Genomic DNA, 20,520 nt, shown 5'->3' on the forward strand with positions numbered 1-20,520 from the left:
CTGCACGAAAGCTGGGCATCTGACACTCTTGGACTTTCCAGCACGACAATGACCCTAAGCACAAGGACAAGTTGACCCTCCAGTGGTTACTGCAGAAAAAGGTGAAGGTTCTGGAGTGGCCATCACAGTCTCCTGACCTTAATATCATCGAGCCACTCTGGGGAGATCTCAAACATGCGGTTCATGCAATACGACCAAAGACTTTGCATGACCTGGAGGCATTTTGCCAAGACGAATGGGCAGCTATACCACCTGCAAGAATTTGGGGCCTCATAGACAGCTATTACAAAAGACTGCACACTGTCATTGATGCTAAAGGGGGCAATACATAGTATTAAGAACTAAGGGTATGCAGACATTTGAACAGGGGTCATTTCATTTTTTTCTTTGTTGCCATGTTTTGTTTTATGATTGTGCAATTCTGTTATAACCTACAGTTGAAAATGAATCCCATAAGAAATAAAAGAAATGTGTTTTGCCTGCTCACTCATGTTTTCTTTAAAAATGGTACATATATTACCAGTTCTCCAAGGGTATGCAAACTTTTGAGCACGACTGTATACATACAAACATTTTAAATATACATATAAACATATATACATAAACAGTGAAATAAGAATAAAAACTAAGATACAACAGATAAATATATAGAGGAAACTATAGTAGGGGGGCTGTAGGGGGCGACAGCTGGGTTCTCAATATGGATATTGAAGAATAAAAACTCAGAGTCAGGTTTTGCAATAATCAAATGAGAGAGAGTTTACTGATTGTTATCTGTAGGTTCAATAGGCGTCACAAGTCAATGAGATACAACAGTTAGAAAGATGTGGTTTTACAGACTTTCCAAAGCAATTATAGTCATATGCTAATTACATTAAGGGTGTCGTACCACAATTTATAGCATTCTGGTAGGTTAATTACTTCAAACATTTTAACATATTACAAATATGGACTGTTTTCGTCTTCGTGCAAACAATAATTGTTAGCCACAACATGAATCGAGTTCCCATCCTTGGTTGAAACAAACTTATGGTCAGATATCAGAGGTTAGCTATCAGTTATGGCTACTCCTTATTTCTTTATGTCAAAGGGGTACCAAGGAGAGCAATTAAAATCCTTGGAAGTTGTTTTTAACTATGGTACAGTCACATGTGAGAGGACACAATAACCGTAAATTATTCAGAAACTTGAGTTATTTAGACATGCAATGTGTAGGTATTATCTTGTTCTCAGGAATAGAGGCCTTCTCCCCAAACTTGATGGAATGCCGGGCCTCACCATCTGTGGAACTTTAGGACAAATAAGAGCACAAGAGAGCACACAATTGCTGCATCTAGTTGCCTACTATATAGTAAAGTCAGGAAGTAAATTCATGTTTCAATTCATTGATGACATGAGGTAGATGTGTTGTCCAGTCATGGTTACTTTTACGAACCAAAGATAATAACAAAAAATCAAAACAACGATCTCTCTCTCTCTCTCTTAGATTACTACTTGTGATTAATCAATCCTTAATATAATCAAATCATTAAATAGGGTATATGATTCATTATGAAATAGAAGTGGAATAAATGCAATACAACATAAAATGCACATTCTCCGGAAGCCGGGCTAAATGAGTAATCACTGTTACTGCACTCCTGGCATGGGCCAGACCCTCAGTTACCCCTCAGATTACATACATATTACTTGTACCTTGTGTGTGCTCATTTATGATGCATTACTCAACTCTCTCGTTTATGACAAAGTGTTGGGTAATTAATGAACAAAGGGATGCTGCAGCAGATAGCTATTACCCACGCTCCTTTTATTTATCATTCTATAATTCTGTTTTAAGTGGAAGGAGGATAGAATACAGCGAGAGTATAGAATTTTGAGGGAAATGTATTAGCGTTAAATTTACATTATGCATTTGACTGTTGCTTTTATACACAGCAACTTGGTATGGTATGCTTTTTCATCAGGTTTTTTGTGTTCCCTGAATCGAACCCATGACCTTGGCATTGCATGCACCAAGCTGTACCAGGCATGATGCCATAGAGGTGAGTGAAACAATTAAATGTAACTGAGTAAGAACTGACCTAAAAATATATATTTTGTGTGCTCAAATTATTAGTTTTAATCTTTGAATAAATCTGAAGTACTGAACTGAAGAGGAATTTGCTGTGGTGATATAATGTATGAATGCGCTGACCAATGAATTTAAATTATGACTTTAAATTATGATATACCCAGATTAGATGTATTTTCATGCCATGCTGCACTGTAAAAATGCAGACAACATACATTTTTGACAAACAGACACTGTGCCTTTCGTTTGATTCAGAATAATGAATAGAGAACATGAGAATGACCAAACATCTAAAGGTAAATAGTTGTAAAGGGGTATGACAGAATGTTACAAAGCACATAATTTTAGAACTTAGCACTTCATGAAGCTGTATACCATGCTGAAAAGACCATTTAAGTCTGGCATGAATTTCAATGTTTTTCCAAGCTATTGTATTCTGCCTGCCACGGCCAATGAGCCAGCGCCCATGCCTGTAGCCTCAATCGTCCCAGAGCCAATACTTGTGGCCTCACCCGTTCCCATAACTATGCTCCCAGCTGTCCGGAAAAGGAGAAGGAAAATACACCTTCTCCCAAGTCTCTAACCATGTACACGACCACGGAGGTTGTTCCCCAGTCGCTGCCTGTGCTCTAAAAATGTTGAATTGCAATGAACAACCATCCTGAACACAAACTAGTTCAAATTTCTTGCCTGGATACAAGCCATGTAAAAGCTTAAGGTAACAAATTAATTTAACAGTTGTGGCAAACAGTGATCGACAGATGTAGCATCTAAACATCATTCATGAATTTGGCTCGGAGTTCCTTTACTCTTGGGCTCTCACTGGTGGTGCCAACATCAATATTGTAGACTGTAGTCTGGAGAAACATATACATGTTTCTGAGTGGAAGATCATAACAAATGCTGAAAACAAAGTGGACCTTAAAAGTTCATCCATTGCTGCCAGTGAAGAGGATGCTTGACAGGGGATAAGCTTTTGCTGCCAGTGAAGAGGATGCTTGACAGGGGATAAGCTTTTAATCAACCACAATGAAGAACTGACTGATGGCGTCCTTGCTGGTCCCTGAGGTGAGAAGATACGGTTGACGATTCTCTTCAGTCTCAGTGTGTTCCTGAAGACTCCGGCATGACTGAATAACAAACACAGGAAAAGACAAAAAAACAAACAACAACAACATGATGCATACACCAAATGGCTTGTGGATTGGTTACCTATTTATAAACATCAATTAGGTTTATCACGTCACTGTATTATCCCCACTTTACAGTTTAATTACTGAGGTGATTTGTCTGTTGTATAAATTAACAGATCAATTCCAAAGATAAGTTATAGCCCTTATATGTCTCCACCAGTTACCTACATTATGAAATACGACCAGATGATCAATAGCCTGAACAATGCTGATCTTCTGGGTTTTCTTTCTTCCTGAAGCCTGGGGTGATAAGAGATGCAGAAGTAAAAGGAAGGATGACATGTCACTGTCCCATTCTGTAGAAGTAAAAAAACATTTGTTAAATATTTACAATGTAATACAAAGTGCTTCTAAATCATAAATTGTAACCAAAGAAATAGAACATAGAAATAATAATAATAATAATAATAATATATAAATCAGCAAAAAAGAAATGTCCTCTCACTTTCAACTGCTTTTATTTTCAGCAAATTTAACGTGTAAATATTTGTATGAACATAAAAAGATTCAACAACTAAGACATAAACTGAACAGAAATGGAATAATGTGTCCCTGAACAAAGGGGGGGTCAAAAGTAACAGTCAGTACCTGGTATGGCCACCAGCTGCATTAAGTACTGCAGTATGGACCCTCCACCTCCAAATCAATCCCACTCCAGAGTACAGGCCTCGGTGTAACGCTCATTCCTTCAACGATAAACGTAAGTCCGACCATCACCCCTGGTGAGACAAAACCATGACTCATCATTGAAGAGCACTTTTTGCCAGTCCTGTCTGGTCCAGCTAAGGTGGGTTTGTGCCCATAGGAGACGGTGTTGCTGGTAATGTCTGGTAAGGACCTGCCTTACAACATGCCTACAAGCACTCAGTCCAGCCTCTCTCAGCCTTTTGCGGACAGTGTGAGCACTGATGGAGGGATTGTGCATTCCTGGTATAACTCGGGCAGTTGTTGTTGCCATCCTGTACCTGTCTTGCAGGTGTGAAATTTGGATGTACTGATCCTGTGCAGGTGTTGTTACATGTGGTCTGCCACTGCAAGGATGATCAGCTGTCCTTCCTGTCTCCCTGTAGCGCTGTCTTAGGCATCTCACAGTACGGACATTGCAATTTATTGCCCTGGCCACATCTGCAGTCCTCATGCCTCCATGCAGCATGTCTTAGGCATGTTCACGCAGAGGAGCAGGGATCCTGGGCATCTTTCTTTTGGTGTTTTTCAGAGTCAGTAGAAAGGTCTCTTTAGTGTCCTAAGTTTTTATAACTGTGACCTTAATTGCCTCCTGTCTGTAAGCTATTAGTGTCTTAACGACCGTTCCACAGGTGCATGTTCATTAATTGTTTAAGGTTCACTGAACAAGCATGGAAAACATTGTTTAAACCCTTTACAATAAAGATCTGTAAAGTTATTTGGATTTTTACAAAATTATCTTTAAAATACAGTGTCCTGAAAAAGGGACGTTTCTTTTTTTTGCTGAGTTTATATAAAAAACAAAGTATCACATGAAACATAGCAGTACATCCCTAATACTGCCGAATGAATGCAAATGGCTCTGAATCTGTCAGCATTATATCAATAAACAGTCAGACCAGAACCCAGATTCTGTCAGAATCAGTTCTTCTTTATGAGGCCATCTTGACAAACCCAACTGCACAGGCACTGCAAATTGCAACTGTACAACTCTACCTGGTGATTCCTGTGGCTCGCTGCTCTGTATGTTCTTTTCAGCAAAGCAGTGGAAGTCAAGGTTTCTGCTTGTCTGATAACTTTTGCTTTGAAACCAGTTTGCCACTTTTCCAAAAGTCTGGAAGCAGTTTCAGACCCAAAGAGGAGCGTGAAGTCCTGAAGAATCTGAAGCAGTTTGCAGAAAACATATATGAACAGCCATAAATCATTCAATGCAATGACATGTTAGAAAACAATTCTCTGGCAGATGGCGAAATTTTGGATTCAGACGGGAATAAAATCACAGACTACTAGCCCCTGTAAATGCTGAAATTACCTCACGTCCCCATGTAAAACAATTGCTGTCCGAATAGGGCTATGGCTATAATAACTGCCACGGCAAACGGTGTGTGTAGTGAAAATAGACACAACCGTCTGTTAACTCACTGTTGCAGTTGACATCAGGGCACTTGTGAGATATCGTCGATATATGATTATTCTGTCATATCCCCCTGCCCTATTTGACAGTTCTTTGAAAATAGCGGTTTAAAATATTGTGGTTTAAGAAAAAAGGATGACAAAATATTACCAATCCCTTAGTTCCCTGAGAAAATGGTTGAGGATTTCTCTGGATCATGGACAAGGCGCTGTCTGTATTCAAAAGTTGCTCACATCTTCTGTATGATGACTTCTCTGTCACTTGTATGGTTCATCAAAGAGATGGCCTCTAGTCTTCGATCATCATGGTAACACGTCTGTCTTCCAAGCAACGGACCACCTGTTTCCTCTGTTCTTGGATCATCCTTACTCGCATGGTTTTGGGGTTTTGTTCCCCTTTGAACTGTCTTTAGGTGCCATGACAAGAATCCAGTGTTTTTCTGGCCATCATAAAAAATTTTCCTGACAAAACAATAAGACAAATTCAAACGCAAGGTTCAATTACACCCCACCCCCCCAATTAATAATCAAACAACTGATTGGGAAGTCATTTCTAAACCAAAATATCAAATGATCACTGATAATAACTTACAAATCCAGTCCTCCCTTGAGGATCTCTGAGTGAGGGAAACAAAGTGATTATTCCCAGTGCATACTTCTGCTTGGTAAGTAGGTAAGTCGATGTGGGATTCTCTTGTGCACTGGGAAAGCTCAATGTTAATTCTCAAAAAAGAGAGAAATTGCATTTCAACATCCCAAGACTTTGAATTATATTTGAAAATGTACCCTTCTGTCTCAATCATGTGTGCAACCAAGATGTTCACCATCACTTTTCTCGTGTCACCACTAATTGTCAATTTTTCCTCATACTCCTTAAGCACATTAGCTCCACCTGGTTTTGTCTGTAGAATCTGTTTTATTAGCTATAAAAACAGAAACAATATAAACAGAGACATATTATTGTGATACCATTTTCCTGATCTGGAATGGACCATTACTACATTGGTTTATATAAAAACAAAAAAAAACAAAAATCTCCATACAACTGCATGGAGAAAAAAATTATACAAGTATGCACGAATGCTGTACAATGATGCTGTTTGAACCCCCAGTGTAGGGCTAATGAGACTCGCATCCCTCGCCTCTGAGCTTTGTGAAGCCTCATCCTCTCTTCTGACTCTTTTTGGACTAAGCAAGTCACTGTCATCACTGCTTCTTGAAGTTATGGACAGTGTATCTGTAAAACTGACTGAAGATTGAGGTGTGGACGGACCTTTAAATGTTTAAAGTGGTGTTAAAATTAATTTTATAATCTACAGATCATTTTAATTAACACAAGTCTAATTTAGAAGTAATAATTTGCAATAAAAGATGTGGAAGACAATACCATTTATACCATAAAACATTCTTTTCCAAAATAGTTTTGCTTTATCAACACAAAGATAGAGGAATATAAACCTGTAATTTTAAATGACGGGTGAATTAAATAACACTGATGATGAAGAAAGTCACTCTTATAAAGTCATTTTTATATACTTCTGATTTCGAAATTGTGCTTTGATGATCATTTTGACCTCTTACTGAACTCTTAAAGTAGGGAAGGAGAAACAAACACATTTACAACTTACTCTTGCTCTTTTTGGTTTTGTGGTCTAGATAAATCAACTGTTGAAATGACTATCCTGTGAACTAAGACAACAAGCACACCTACATTAATTTTAACAAACTCGGATGAGCTCTGAAGGCAATTATTGTTTAATTCTAAGTAAAACAACTAATGTTATAAACAAAACATAATTTAAATTCAAAACCACTTACTTTACTATTTGTCCTGTCGATAAAATCGCCTGTTCCGTTACCTGCTCGAAGCTGAGACCAGAAGAAAATGGTGCTTGTCAAGAAAGTTTCGGCACACAGCGCATAAATGTATCCAGTTACACTGCGAGAGTTAATTTCAATTAACTCTCCATAATTTCACAATAGACACAGGGCAATGTTTACACTAAATGGCATCATTCTTTGAAGTTTAACTACAAAATATCATCTCTTTACTCTAAAAATCACTTAACACCGGGATTTTAACACCGGCAGCTTTGCTGTGCACCTGAACACATAGAGAATCACGTTCAGACAGCTGTTTAGATAAGCCCGGCAGTTCAAATCATATCAAATCAAATCACTTTATTGTCACACAGCCATATACACAAGTGCAATGGTGTGTGAAATTCTTGGGTGCAGTTCCGATCAACATAGCAGTCGTGACAGTGATGAGACATATACCAATTTACAATAACATCAAATTAACACAACACAATTTAAACATCTGTTATACATAATTACACTCAACTTAAAACATCACATTAACACAACACAATTTAAACATCTGTTATACATAATTACACTCAACAATATACAAATAATAACATACACTGTACAGTATACAATATGCTGTTTTTTTTTTTTTTTTTTTTTTTTTTTACTATATAGATACTATATAGATACACATTATTCAATAAAAATTAAAAAATATATAAAAAAAAGTATGTATATATATATTTATAAATATATATATATATATATATATATATATATATATATATATATATATATATAGAATGTACAGTATTGTACTATATTGACATTCAGGCTGTCGGTTGATAGTCAGTTGTTAGGAGAGACATAATATAATAACAGTAATATAATTTATGACAGTCCGGTGTGAGATAAAAGAGTAATAAAGTGCAGGGCTGATGTATTTTGATCGTGGGAGATCAAGAGTTCAGAAGTCTGATTGCTTGGGGGAAGAAGCTGTCATGGAGTCGGCTGGTGCGGGTCCTGATGCTGCGATACCGCCTACCTGATGGTAGCAGTGAGAACAGCCCATGGCTCGGGTGGCTGGAGTCTCTGATGATCCTCCGAGCTTTTTTCACACACCGCCTTGTATATATTTCCTGGAGGGAGGGAAGCTCACCTCCGATGATGTGTTTGGCAGTTCGCACCACCCTTTGCAGTGCTTTGCGGTTGTGGGCGGTGCTATTGCCGTACCAGGCGGAGATACAGCCAGTCAGGATGCTCTCCACAGTGCAGGTGTAGAACCGTGTGAGGATGTGGCGGTTCATTCCAAACTTCCTCAGCCGTCTCAGGAAGAAGAGTCACTGATGAGCCTTCTTCACAACGACTTCAGTGTGGACGGACCATGTGAGTTCCTCAGTGATGTGGACACCCAGGAACTTTGAAGCTGCTGACTCTCTCCACTGGTGCTCCATTGATGGTGATTGGACTGTGTTCTCTGTCTTTTCTTCTGAAGTCCACCACAAGCTCCTTTGTCTTACTGACGTTGAGGGAGAGGTTGTGCTCCTGACACCAGTGTGTCAGAGTGTGCACCTCCTCTCTGTAGGCTGTTTCATCATTGTCAGTGATCAGACCTACCACCGTTGTGTCATCAGCAAACTTAATGATGGCATTGGAGTTATGTGTTGCCACACAGTCATGTGTGTACAGGGAATACAGTAGTGGGCTGAGAACACAGCCCTGTGGGGCTCCAGTGTTGAGGGTCAGTGATGAGGAGATGTTGCTGCCTATTCTAACCACCTGGCGTCTGCTTGACAGGAAGTCCAGGATCCAGCTGCACAGCGAGCTGTTTAAGCCCAGAGCCCGGAGTTTCTCATCTAGCTTGGAGGGCACTATGGTGTTGAATGCTGAGCTGTAGTCTACAAACAGCATTCTCACATAAGTGTTCTTTTTTTCCAAGTGGGAGAGAGCAGTGTGTATTGTAGATGCAATGGCATCATCAGTGGAGCGGTTGTTGCGGTATGCAAACTGCAGCGGGTCAAGATTGAGTGGTAATACAGAGCAGATGTAATCTCTGATTAGTCTCTCAAAACATTTGCTGATGATGGGGGTCAGAGCAACAGGACGCCAGTCATTTAAACACGTTATTTTTGATTGTTTTGGAACAGGCACAATGGTGGATGTTTTAAAGCATGTGGGGACTACAGACAAGGAGAGGGAAAGGTTGAAAATGTCCGTAAAAACACCAGCCAGCTGGTTCGCGCACGCTCTGATGACGCGGCCCGGAATGCCGTCTGGACCCGCGGCTTTGCGGATATTCACCCGTCGGAAGGATCGGGTTACATCCGCTACAGAGACGGAGAGTTAACTAACCTCTGTAGCTTCAGCCGCGAGAGCTCTCTCCGCGAGGGCGGTGTTATTTCCCTCGAAACGAGCATAAAAAGTATTTAGCTCATCCGGTAGAGAGGCAGCGGTGTTCATGGCGGAGTTTTTATTCACTTTAAAGTCCGTGATGATGTTAATTCCCTGCCACATACTTCTAGAGTTGGTGGTGTTAAACTGTCCTTCAATCTTGCTCCTGTACTGGCGTTTTGCTGTTTTGATAGTTTTTCGGAGGGCATAACTGGCTTGTTTATGCTCCTCCGCGTTCCCGGAATTAAAAGCGGAGGTCCGCACATTAAGTGCCGCGCGAACATCGCTATTGATCCACGGCTTCTGATTCGGATAGATTCGCACAGTTCTGGTCGGAATCACTTCCTCTACACACGTTCTGATGAAACACATTACGCTATCAGCGTAAAGCTCGATGTCGTCATCAGAGGCGGACCGGAACATCTCCCAGTCCGTGCGATCAAAACAGTCTTGTAGCGTAGAGTCTGATTGGTCCGACCAGCACTGGATCGTTCTGAGGGTGGGTGCTTCCTGTTTCAATTTCTGCCTGTAAGCGGGCAGAAGCAGAATGGAAGAGTGGTCCGATTTGCCAAATGGTGGGCGGGGGAGGGATTTGTAGCCATCCCGGAACGGAGAGTAGCAATGGTCCAAAACCCGGTCCCCTCGTGTGTTGAAACTAATGTGCTGGTGATATTTTGGTGCGACTGATTTTAAACTGGCTTTATTAAAGTCCCCGGTCACAATGAACGCGGCCTCAGGGCGCGCGGTTTCCTGCTCACTTATGCTCCCATACAGTTCCTTGAGTGCCCGGTCTGTGTCGGCTTGTGGGGGAATGTACACAGCAGTGATAATGACCGCTGTGAATTCCCTCGGTAGCCAGAATGGTCGACACAGAAGCATAAGAAATTCCAGATCAGGAGAACAGAAAGACTTGATGGAATGTACGTTCCTCTGATCACACCAGGATTTGTTGATCATAAAACATACACCACCTCCTCTAGTTTTACCTGAGAGGTCTTTCGCTCTGTCCGCTCGGAGCATGGAGAACCCCGCGGGTTCAATGGCTGAGTCTGGAATCTCCGCAGACATCCAAGTTTCCGTAAGGCAGATAATGCAGCAGTCCCTCGTCTCTCGTTGGAAAGAGATCCGCGCTTTCAGCTCGCAGAGCTTGTTATCCAGAGACTGAACATTTGCCAGTAGAATAGTGGGTAGCGGGGGTCGATTTGCGCTGCGTCTTACTCTGATGAGAACGCCGGCTCTGTTTCCCCTTTTCCTCCTGCGTTTCCGCGGCCGTGCTGCCCAGACAAAGGGCTCCGCTTGCGTGTTTGTAAACAGCGGGTCGGCATTGAGGAATGTGAAGTCCGGTTTTCGGTGTGAGATCGCTGAACCAATGTCCAAAAGTGTTTGTCTGTCGTAGACAATAAGGCAGACAACATCCAAGACAAAAAACATAAGAATTGTAAACAAAACAAACAAACCATTGCTATGTTGTGTCAGAGCTCGCAACGCAGCAGCCATACTCGGCGCCATCTTGAGTCCAGTTACAGTGCATCCAGAAAGTATTCACAGCGCTTCACTTTTTCCACATTTTGTTATGTTACAGCCTTATTCCAAAATGGATTAAATTCATTATTTTCCTCAATTCTACAAACAATACCCCATAATGACAACGTGAAAGAAGTTTGTTTGAAATCTTTGCAAATGTATTAAAAATAAAAAAATGAAACAACAACAAAAAAAAAAAATCACATGTACATAAGTATTCACAGCCTTTGCTCAATACTTTGTTGAAGCACCTTTGGCACCAATTACAGCCTCAAGTCTTTTTGAGTATGATGCTACAAGCTTGGCACACCTATTTTTGGGCAGTTTCTCCCATTCTTCTTTGCAGGACCTCTCAAGCTCCATCAGGTTGGATGGGGAGCGTCGGTGCACAGCCATTTTCAGATCTCTCCAGAGATGTTCAATCGGGTTAAAGTCTGGGCTCTGGCTGGGCCACTCAAGGACATTCACAGAGTTGTCCCGGACCCACTCCTTTATTATCTTGGCTGTGTGCTTAGGGTTGTTGTCCTGTTGGAAGATGAACCTTCGCCCCAGTCTGAGGTCCAGAGCTCTCTGGAGCAGGTTTTCATCAAGGATGTCTCTGTACATTGCTGCATTCATCTTTCCCTTGATTCTGACTAGTCTCCCAGTTCCTGCCGCTGAAAAACATCCCCACAGCATGATGCTGCCACCACCATGCTTCACTGTAGGGATGGTATTGGCCAGGTGATGAGCGGTGCCTGGTTTCCTCCAGACATGACGCTTGCCATTCAGGCCAAAGAGTTCAATCTTTGTTTCTCATGGTCTGAGAGTCCTTCAGGTGCCTTTTGGCAAACTCCAGGCGGGCTGTCATGTGCCTTTTACTGAGGAGTGGCTTCCGTCTGGCCACTCTACCATACAGGCCTGATTGGTGGAGTGCTGCAGAGATGGTTGTTCTTCTGGAAGGTTCTCCTCTCTCCACAGAGAAATGCTGGAGCTCTGTCAGAGTGACCATCAGGTTCTTGGTCACCTCCCTGACTAAGGCCCTTCCCCCCCCGATCGCTCAGTTTGGTCAGGTGGCCAGCTCTAGGAAGAGTCCTGGTGGTTCCAAACTTCTTCCATTTACGGATGATGGAGGCCACTGTGCTCATTGGGACCTTCAATGCTGCAGACATTTTTCTGTACCCTTCCCCAGATCTGTGCCTCGATACAATCCTGTCTCGGAGGTCTACAGACAATTCCTTGGACTTCATGGCTTGGTTTGTACTCTGACATGCACTGTTAACTGTGGGACCTTATATAGACAGGTGTGTGCCTTTCCAAATCATGTCCAATCAACTGAATTTACCACAGGTGGACTCCAATCAAGTTGTAGAAACATTTCAAGGATGATCAGTGGAAACAGGATGCACCTGAGCTCAATTTTGAGTGTCATGGCAAAGGCTGTGAATACTTATGTACATGTGATTTTTTTTAAATGTATTTTTTTTTAATTTTTTTTTTTATAAATTTGCAAAGATTTCAAACAAACTTCTTTCATGTTGTCATTATGGGGTATTGTTTTTAGGATTTTGAGGAAAATAATGAATTGAATCCATTTTGGAATAAGGCTGTAACATAACATAATGTGGAAAAAGTGAAGTGCTGTGAATACTTTCCGGATGCACTGTAACTAATTAACAATATCTAGAACATTTTGTAGAGCACTCAGCTGATTCTCTGATGCACTTAGCCATAAATAAAGAACACTGTAAGGAAACCATCATATGAAAAAGACCAGGATCACAGATATAATGACCCGGAAAGCCCTGAACTGCTTTACTTTTTGTAGGCTTTTGATCCGCACTCCAATAGCTATGTATGAAGATGCAGTTAACAGGAATGGGATGAGGAAGCCTAGCATAAACCTGCATGTGACCATAGACATGGAGTCCACTTTAAAGAGGACCATAGTGCAGCCGATCGATAAAAGCCACACTAAAATCCTGATGATCCTGGCTTTGACCAGAGTTCGTTTATTCTGAGCCCACACAACCATCCATGTGCACAGGCATCGGTCTAGACTGATAGTTGTCAGGAAAAATTAAACATGAAAAACTATAACAAGAAGTAATTGACATGCCAAGTGTTAAACATCATGCACATGCCTATGACTGGGGTCAAGAGGAAGATGAAGTCTGCAATCGCCAGTTTGAGGAACCAAATGGAGTTGACAGTCATCTTCATTTTGTAACCAGTCAGAAATATGACAAGCCCTTTTCCAACGAGACCCACTACAGCTATTGCAGAGAGGCATATACAGAAGATTTTACAGTGCTCATCTTGCACTGTTGAATTATGTGTCGGGATGACTATGTTCTCATTTTCAGGTCCCAAACTGGTGCCCACTACACAAAGGAAAGAGAGACAAAATGTACCACAAGCAGTTATTGCTATACAGAGGTCTATAACGAAGTAGGCTTCAAACACTTTGATAATGTAGCCTACTTAAGTACAGTTTTTTTCTACTTTACTCGAGTATAAATATTTCTGTTGACTTACACTTTTACTTAACTAGATTTTGAAGGAAAAAGTAATACTTTTACTCTGATGCGTTTTCCAGATCCTTTCATTACTTTTGCGACTGAAAACCGTAAACAAGTTTGCTGCTGCATATGTAAACTGCATGCAGCTTGGTGTAATGTCCGATTCGCAATCGAGTCCTTTTGGTTGACTCCTTTGATCAATTTGATGCATTTGAACCCCATTTTGTTTTAAAAAGCTGACTGAACAATTCGTTTAGCGAATCGATTCGTGAATCTGAATCAAAATCACGAGGGGACAATGCCTGCTGCCTGTGTCTCCTTTAAGAAATTTAACGTGAAAAGACTGTTCATGTAAGTTTTAATATGTTTTTTTTATTTTTTTTTTATTTGATATGTTTTTATCTTAGATATCATGAACGTTGTGAAATACTGATGAAGTTATGTGCAATAAGATTCGAGTCTCCTGCCTGTTCTCGAGAACTGTTCATATTTAGACGTTCGTAAGTCTATAAAATCTGGTTATTATTTACATTTAACCAAGGTACAATGTGTATGAATCAATAATGATCCAATGCGCATATGAAAATATTGTCGAACAATAACATTTGCAAAACCCATTAAACCTGAAACAATTAACGTTAACACTATACAGTAAGGTTCCATTCGTTAACATTAGTTAATGCATTGGGTATCATGAACAAACTAATAACTAATGTTAACAATTGGAACCTTATTGTAAAGTGTTACCCAATTAACTCAAAAAAAGTAGCTCTTTTATGACCTGATTTATAAGGTGCACTCAGTAACTTTTGTCTGTGTCATCTTGGACTTATACTGACACCTAGCGGCTTGGATGCAGCATCATTTAAAATCAATAGTTTTCAGTTTCAGATGTCATTGTAGAAATTTAGTATTCACATTGATTACTTTAATCAATAAGCGAAAGCATAAAATATCAGAACGGTTAATGAGATTAAGCGAGTAATATTCGGCTGGTCATGTGATTCTAACATGGCAGCCCCCATGTGTGGAACCTCTCCATGTAGAATAAAAAAGCTTTAATAAGGTTACTGATATGACCGGAGTCTTCATTTTAATGTCATGATTTCCTACATATTGCAAAATTACAATTCATGTCTTTAGGAGTTCAACTTTTTTAATAAGGGTAACATTACTGAGTGCACCTTTAATTCGATTTCTCTCATCTTCTCTTTTAATACATTTTAGTACTAAATGGAAGAGGAATTTTATATGTTTTTTTATTTAATAAATTGCATTAATGTATCACAAGTAATACAAAAGAAGAGTTAAATATTCTTTGTCCTTTCCAAAATATACGAACACACTTTTACCCAACTGAGCTGCTCATTTTTGGATGAGTAGTTAAAAATAAATAAATAAATGAACGGTTTGTCCTACTTGTAACATTAAAACTGATATCTCTCCTATTTAAAATAAATAAATAAATTGAATTTCAAATATTGATGGTCTTTAGAGGCTTTCAAGAGGATTTATTTTCTGGAAAAGTATCTCTCATGTTTGTGCAAGAGTTCTTTTTATAGATCCAATTTAATTCAAATTTATGTGTGAAGCGCTTTTCACAATACAAATAATTCTAAAGCAGCTTTACAAAGATCAGTGCCTTACAATATCCAGTTGCAAGCCAAAGGTGACAGTTGCAAGTAAATAAGTTGAGGAAGAAATCTTGGGAGGAACCAGGACTCATATTTTATACAAAGCATAGATGTACAGTATACACATTTATTCATTTATAAACTGTTTTGCATTGTAATTAATGATGTAGGTTTACACTTTTAATACTACCCTATAAGAAAATCTAATGGCTTACGCAATAATCTTTAATAGAAAAGTTTATGTTGAAGTTAAAAAATTAAGTTGTAATAAATTAGTCAATTTCACTGTTGATTGATTTTTATTATATCCCTTTAAGATTGATAATTTGTGAGGTCTTACACTACCATTCAAAAGTTTGGTAACACTAAGACATTTATGTTTTTGAAAGAAACTAATGCATCTTTGGTGAAAAGAGGCAAATGTGAATGACATGTGAATGACAAATAAGACATTAGCAATGGAAAATAATTATTACAGTTTTAAATAACCGTTTTACATTTTTAAATTAATATTTAAAAAAAGCCCAATTTTCAGCAGTCATTACTCCAGTCTACCTAGAAAACACTGTTACATAATTATGATGTGCTAATTTGGTTTTCAAGAAACTTTTTATTTAAAAAAAAGTTGAAAATGGGTGTGATAATTAATGCATTATAGACATTGCAATACAGTGTCTTTTTCAAAGTGCTGAAGTACTGAGGACACAAACCAAGTAAAATTTTGGTTTTAGAATGACCAAAAAAAAAAAAAAAACACTTTTCTCATGAAACTCACCAGTCTATTGTTTTTCAAGAGATAAAGGCTATTCCATGCACTTCTGACTTAATAAACAAACTGGATCTAACCAGGACATAGAGAGAAAGTGGACTGTCCAAATACACAACAACAAGAGGACAAGTACATCAAAGTCTCTTGTTTGAGAAATGGACTCACAGGTCCTTAACTGGAAGCTTCAATGGCCAGTACATGCCAAACACTAGTAATAAAGTTTAAAGTCCGTGAGAAGTTACTAACAAACCCTTTATATCTTTTGAAAGTGTTACAGAAAGTATAGGATGAAACTTCACCTAAATATCTTTGTACATTGACAAATGCATTTATTTAAAATTGTCATTTGTAACATTCAACATAATCTTTTTAGTTAACCTCCTTGTTGTACCCCTTTTGCGATTCAGCATGTGCAGCCTTGATTTAACTCTGATTTAAAAATGGCCAGAGGAAGGCTGCAGACCACTGACACTAACCATAAAAGTATGCAGATTACCTTTGCCTTCAGTACTGTTCTTTTGGTCCAGGCCCACACCACCAACCATGTGGACAGGCAACGATCCAGACTGATAGCGGACAACAGGAAGCTGCAAACAAACATATTTTGCACTGTCACTAGGCTGCTCAACATTCACAAGAAGTCACTGAAAGGCCAGTCGAAATTATGGCATGCGTTAATTATGTTGAAGATCAGAAAGAATGTAAAGAGGAAATCGACGATTGCCAGGTTCAGAAACCAGATGGTATTGTGAGTGTGCACACACACATACGCACACACATGCACTCACACGCACACAGACAGACAGACAGACAGGTGGACTGGCCATCAGGTGAACCAGGACTTTTCCCGAAGGGCTGGCCGCAAAACGGGGCTGAATGGGCCACGATAAGCAGAATGGGCCACAAAACGTCCTATGCTGAAGGGGGCAGAGAAATCCAGAAATGGACAGTGTTTATAGATATTTCCCTAGCAATACGGAAAATGCAACATTGCTACAGGATATTTTAAATTGTTGTGGTAGTGTATTGTAATTGCAATGTCATTTTAGAAGGAATACATATATCAAAATCAAATCACTTTATTGTCACACAGCCATATACACAAGTGCAATGGTGTGTGAAATTCTTGGGTGCAGTTCCGATCAACATAGCAGTTGTGACAGTGATGAGACATATACCAATTTACAATAACATCAAATTAACACAGCACAATTAAACATCTGTTATACACATAATTACACTCAACAGTATACAAATAACATACACTGTACAGTATACAATATGCACTATATAGATACACATTAATCAATAAAAATAAAAATATATAAAAAAGTGTGTATATATATATATATATATATATATATATATATATATATATATATATATATAGAATGTACAGTATTGTACTGTATTGACATTCAGGCTGTCGGTTGATAGTCAGTTGTTAAGAGAGAATATAATATAATAATAATATAATTTATGACAGTCCGGTGTGAGATATAAGAGTAAGGGTAATAAAGTGCAGTGCTGATGTATTTGATCATGGGAGATCAAGAGTTCAGAAGTCTGATTGCTTGGGGGAAGAAGCTATCATGGAGTCGGCTGGTGCGGGTCCTGATGCTGCGATACCGCCTGCCTGATGGTAGCAGTGAGAACAGCCCATGGCTCGGGTGGCTGGAGTCTCTGATGATCCTCCGAGCTTTTTTCACGCACCGCCTTGTATATATTTCCTGGAGGGAGGGAAGCTCACCTCTGATGATGTGTCTGGCAGTTCGCACCACACTTTGCAGTGCTTTGTGGTTGTGGGCGGTGCTATTGCCGTACCAGGCGGAGATGCAGCCAGTCAGGATGCTCTCTACAGTGTAGGTGTAGAACCGTGTGAGGATGTGGCGGTTCATTCCAAACTTTCTCAGCCGTCTCAGGAAGAAGAGGCGCTGATGAGCCTTCTTCACAACGACTTCAGTGTGGATGGACCATGTGAGTTCCTCAGTGATGTGGACACCCAGGAACTTGAAGCTGCTGACTCTCTCCACCGGTGCTCCATTGATGGTGATGGGGCTGTGTTCTCTGTCTTTTCTTCTGAAGTCCACCACAAGCTCCTTTGTCTTACTGACGTTGAGGGAGAGGTTGTGCTCCTGACACCAGTGTGTCAGAGTGTGCACCTCCTCTCTGTAGGCTGTTTCATCATTGTCAGTGATCAGACCTACCACCGTCGTGTCATCAGCAAACTTTAATGATGGCATTGGAGCTATGTGTTGCCACACAATCATGTGTGTACAGGGAATACAGGAGTGGGCTGAGAACACAGCCCTGTGGGGCTCCAGTGTTGAGGGTCAGTGATGAGGAGATGTTGCTGCCTATTCTAACCACCTGGCGTCTGCGTGACAGGAAGTCCAGGATCCAGCTGCACAGCGAGCTGTTTAAGCCCAGAGCCTGGAGTTTCTCATCTAGCTTGGAGGGCACTATGGTGTTGAATGCTGAGCTGTAGTCTACAAACAGCATTCTCACATAAGTGTTCTTTTTTTCCAGGTGGGAGAGAGCAGTGTGTATTGTAGATGCAATGGCATCATCAGTGGAGCGGTTGTTGCGGTAAGCAAACTGCAGCGGGTCTAGAGAGAGAGGCAATACAGAGCAGATGTAATCTCTGATTAGTCTCTCAAAGCATTTGCTGATGATGGGGGTCAGAGCAACAGGACAGCAGTCATTTAAGCAAGTTATTTTTGATTGTTTTGGAACAGGCACAATGGTGGATGTTTTAAAGCATGTGGGGACCACAGACAAGGAGAGGGAAAGGTTGAAAATGTCCGTAAAAACACCAGCCAGCTGGTTCGCGCACGCTCTGATGACGCGGCCCGGAATGCCGTCTGGGCCCGCGGCTTTGCGGATATTCACCCGTCGGAAGGATCGGGTTACATCCGCTACAGAGACGGAGAGTGAACTAACCTCTGTAGCTTCAGCCGCTAGAGCTCTCTCCCCGAGGGCGGTGTTATTTCCCTCGAAACGAGCATAAAAAGTATTTAGCTCATCCGGTAGAGAGGCAGCGGTGTTCATGGCGGAGTTTTTATTCACTTTAAAGTCCGTGATGATATTAATTCCCTGCCACATGCTTCTAGAGTTGGTGGTGTTAAACTGTCCTTCAATCTTGCTCCTGTACTGGCATTTTGCGGTTCTGATGGTTTTTCGGAGGGCATAACTGGCTTGTTTATGCTCCTCCACGTTCCCGGAATTAAAAGCGGAGGTCCGCACATTAAGTGCCGCGCGAACATCGCTATTAATCCATGGTTTCTGATTCGGATAGATCCGTATTGTTCTGGTCGGAACGATGTCCTCTACGCACGTTCTGATGAAACACATTACGCTATCAGCGTAAAGCTTGATGTCGTCATCAGAGGCGGACCGGAACATCTCCCAGTCCGTGTGATCAAAACAGTCTTGTAGCGTTGAATCTGATTGGTCCGACCAGCACTGGATCGTTCTGAGGGTGGGTGCTTCCTGTTTCAGTTTCTGCCTGTAAGCGGGCAGAAGCAGAATGGAAGAGTGGTCCGATTTGCCAAATGGTGGGCGGGGGAGGGATTTGTAGCCATCCTTGAACAGAGAGTAGCAATGGTCCAAAACCCGGTCCCCTCGTGTGTTGAAACTAATGTGCTGGTGATATTTTGGTGCGACTGATTTTAAACTGGCTTTGTTAAAGTCCCCGGTCACAATGAACGCGGCCTCAGGGTGCGCGGTTTCCTGCTCACTTATAATCCCATACAGTTCCTTGAGTGCCCGGTCTGTGTCGGCTTGTGGGGGAATATACACAGCTGTGATAATGACCGCTGTGAATTCCCTCGGTAGCCAGAATGGTCGACACAGAAGCATGAGAAATTCCAGATCAGGAGAGCAGAAAGACTTGACAGAATGTACGTTCCTCTGATCACACCAGGATTTGTTGATCATAAAGCATACACCACCTCCTCTGCTTTTACTTGAGAGGTCTTTGGCTCTGTCCGCTCGGTGCACAGAGAACCCCGCGGGTTCAATGGCTGAGTCTGGAATCTCCGCAGACATCCAAGTTTCTGTAAGGCAGATAATGCAGCAGTCCCTTGTATCTCGTTGGAAAGAGATCTGCGCTTTCAGCTCGCAGAGCTTGTTATCCAGAGACTGAACATATACTTAATCATTTTGACTATATTTGCTCAAGAGGCTGAAACACACACACACACACACACACACACACACATGTTGGTGCAGCTATCATGAGGACTTTCCATAGACATAATGATTTTTATACTGTACAAACTATAGATTCTATCCCCTAACCCTAACCCTCACCTAACCTTGAATTATGGGGACACTAGAAATGTCCTCATAAACCACATTTATAGTATAATACCCTTGTAATTACCAGTTTGTAACCTAAACACACACACACACACACACACACACACACAAAAGGGTTAACCAAAATCTAAAATCTTATCTAAACTATGTTAGTGCGGGTCTGATAAATGCTTGATTCTGACTGGTTGATGGATGTTCTAAGGTG

The 20,520-nt window shown here is 40.7% G+C and overlaps 1 protein-coding gene, 1 long non-coding RNA gene and 1 pseudogene across 12 annotated transcripts in view; 1 reads left to right on the forward strand and 2 right to left on the reverse strand.

Moving 5' to 3' along the window:
• LOC127422483 (protein lin-37 homolog) overlaps nt 1–20,520 on the forward strand; it is a 59,185-nt gene that overhangs the window by 20,492 nt on the left and 18,173 nt on the right. For 5 of the 7 annotated variants that reach the window (XM_051666034.1, XM_051666036.1, XM_051666032.1 and 2 more), the window contains one exon: nt 1,965–2,042. The gene's annotated coding sequence lies outside the window, so the exon portion shown is untranslated. Of the gene's footprint in view, nt 1–1,964; nt 3,193–20,520 lie in introns of those variants that run through there. The other 2 variants (XM_051666041.1, XM_051666028.1) reach the window with 2 other exon arrangements.
• On the reverse strand, nt 3,064–7,779 carry LOC127422484 (uncharacterized). 5 transcript variants are annotated; one of them, XR_007894177.1, is made up of 5 exons: nt 6,148–7,779; nt 5,954–5,978; nt 3,853–5,823; nt 3,433–3,560; nt 3,064–3,201 (listed from the first exon to the last, which is right to left on the reverse strand). It is a non-coding gene; the product is annotated as an uncharacterized LOC127422484 (long non-coding RNA). The 5 variants fall into 5 exon arrangements; XR_007894176.1 differs by having other exon boundaries at nt 3,853–5,109; nt 5,596–5,823; nt 5,954–7,779; XR_007894174.1 differs by having other exon boundaries at nt 3,853–5,109; nt 5,513–5,823; nt 5,954–7,779.
• Nucleotides 12,736–16,574, reverse strand: LOC127422482 (chemerin-like receptor 1; annotated as a pseudogene).

Source organism: Myxocyprinus asiaticus, chromosome 31, assembly GCF_019703515.2.
Source record: "Myxocyprinus asiaticus isolate MX2 ecotype Aquarium Trade chromosome 31, UBuf_Myxa_2, whole genome shotgun sequence".
In the NCBI taxonomy this organism is placed as follows: domain Eukaryota; kingdom Metazoa; phylum Chordata; class Actinopteri; order Cypriniformes; family Catostomidae; genus Myxocyprinus; species Myxocyprinus asiaticus.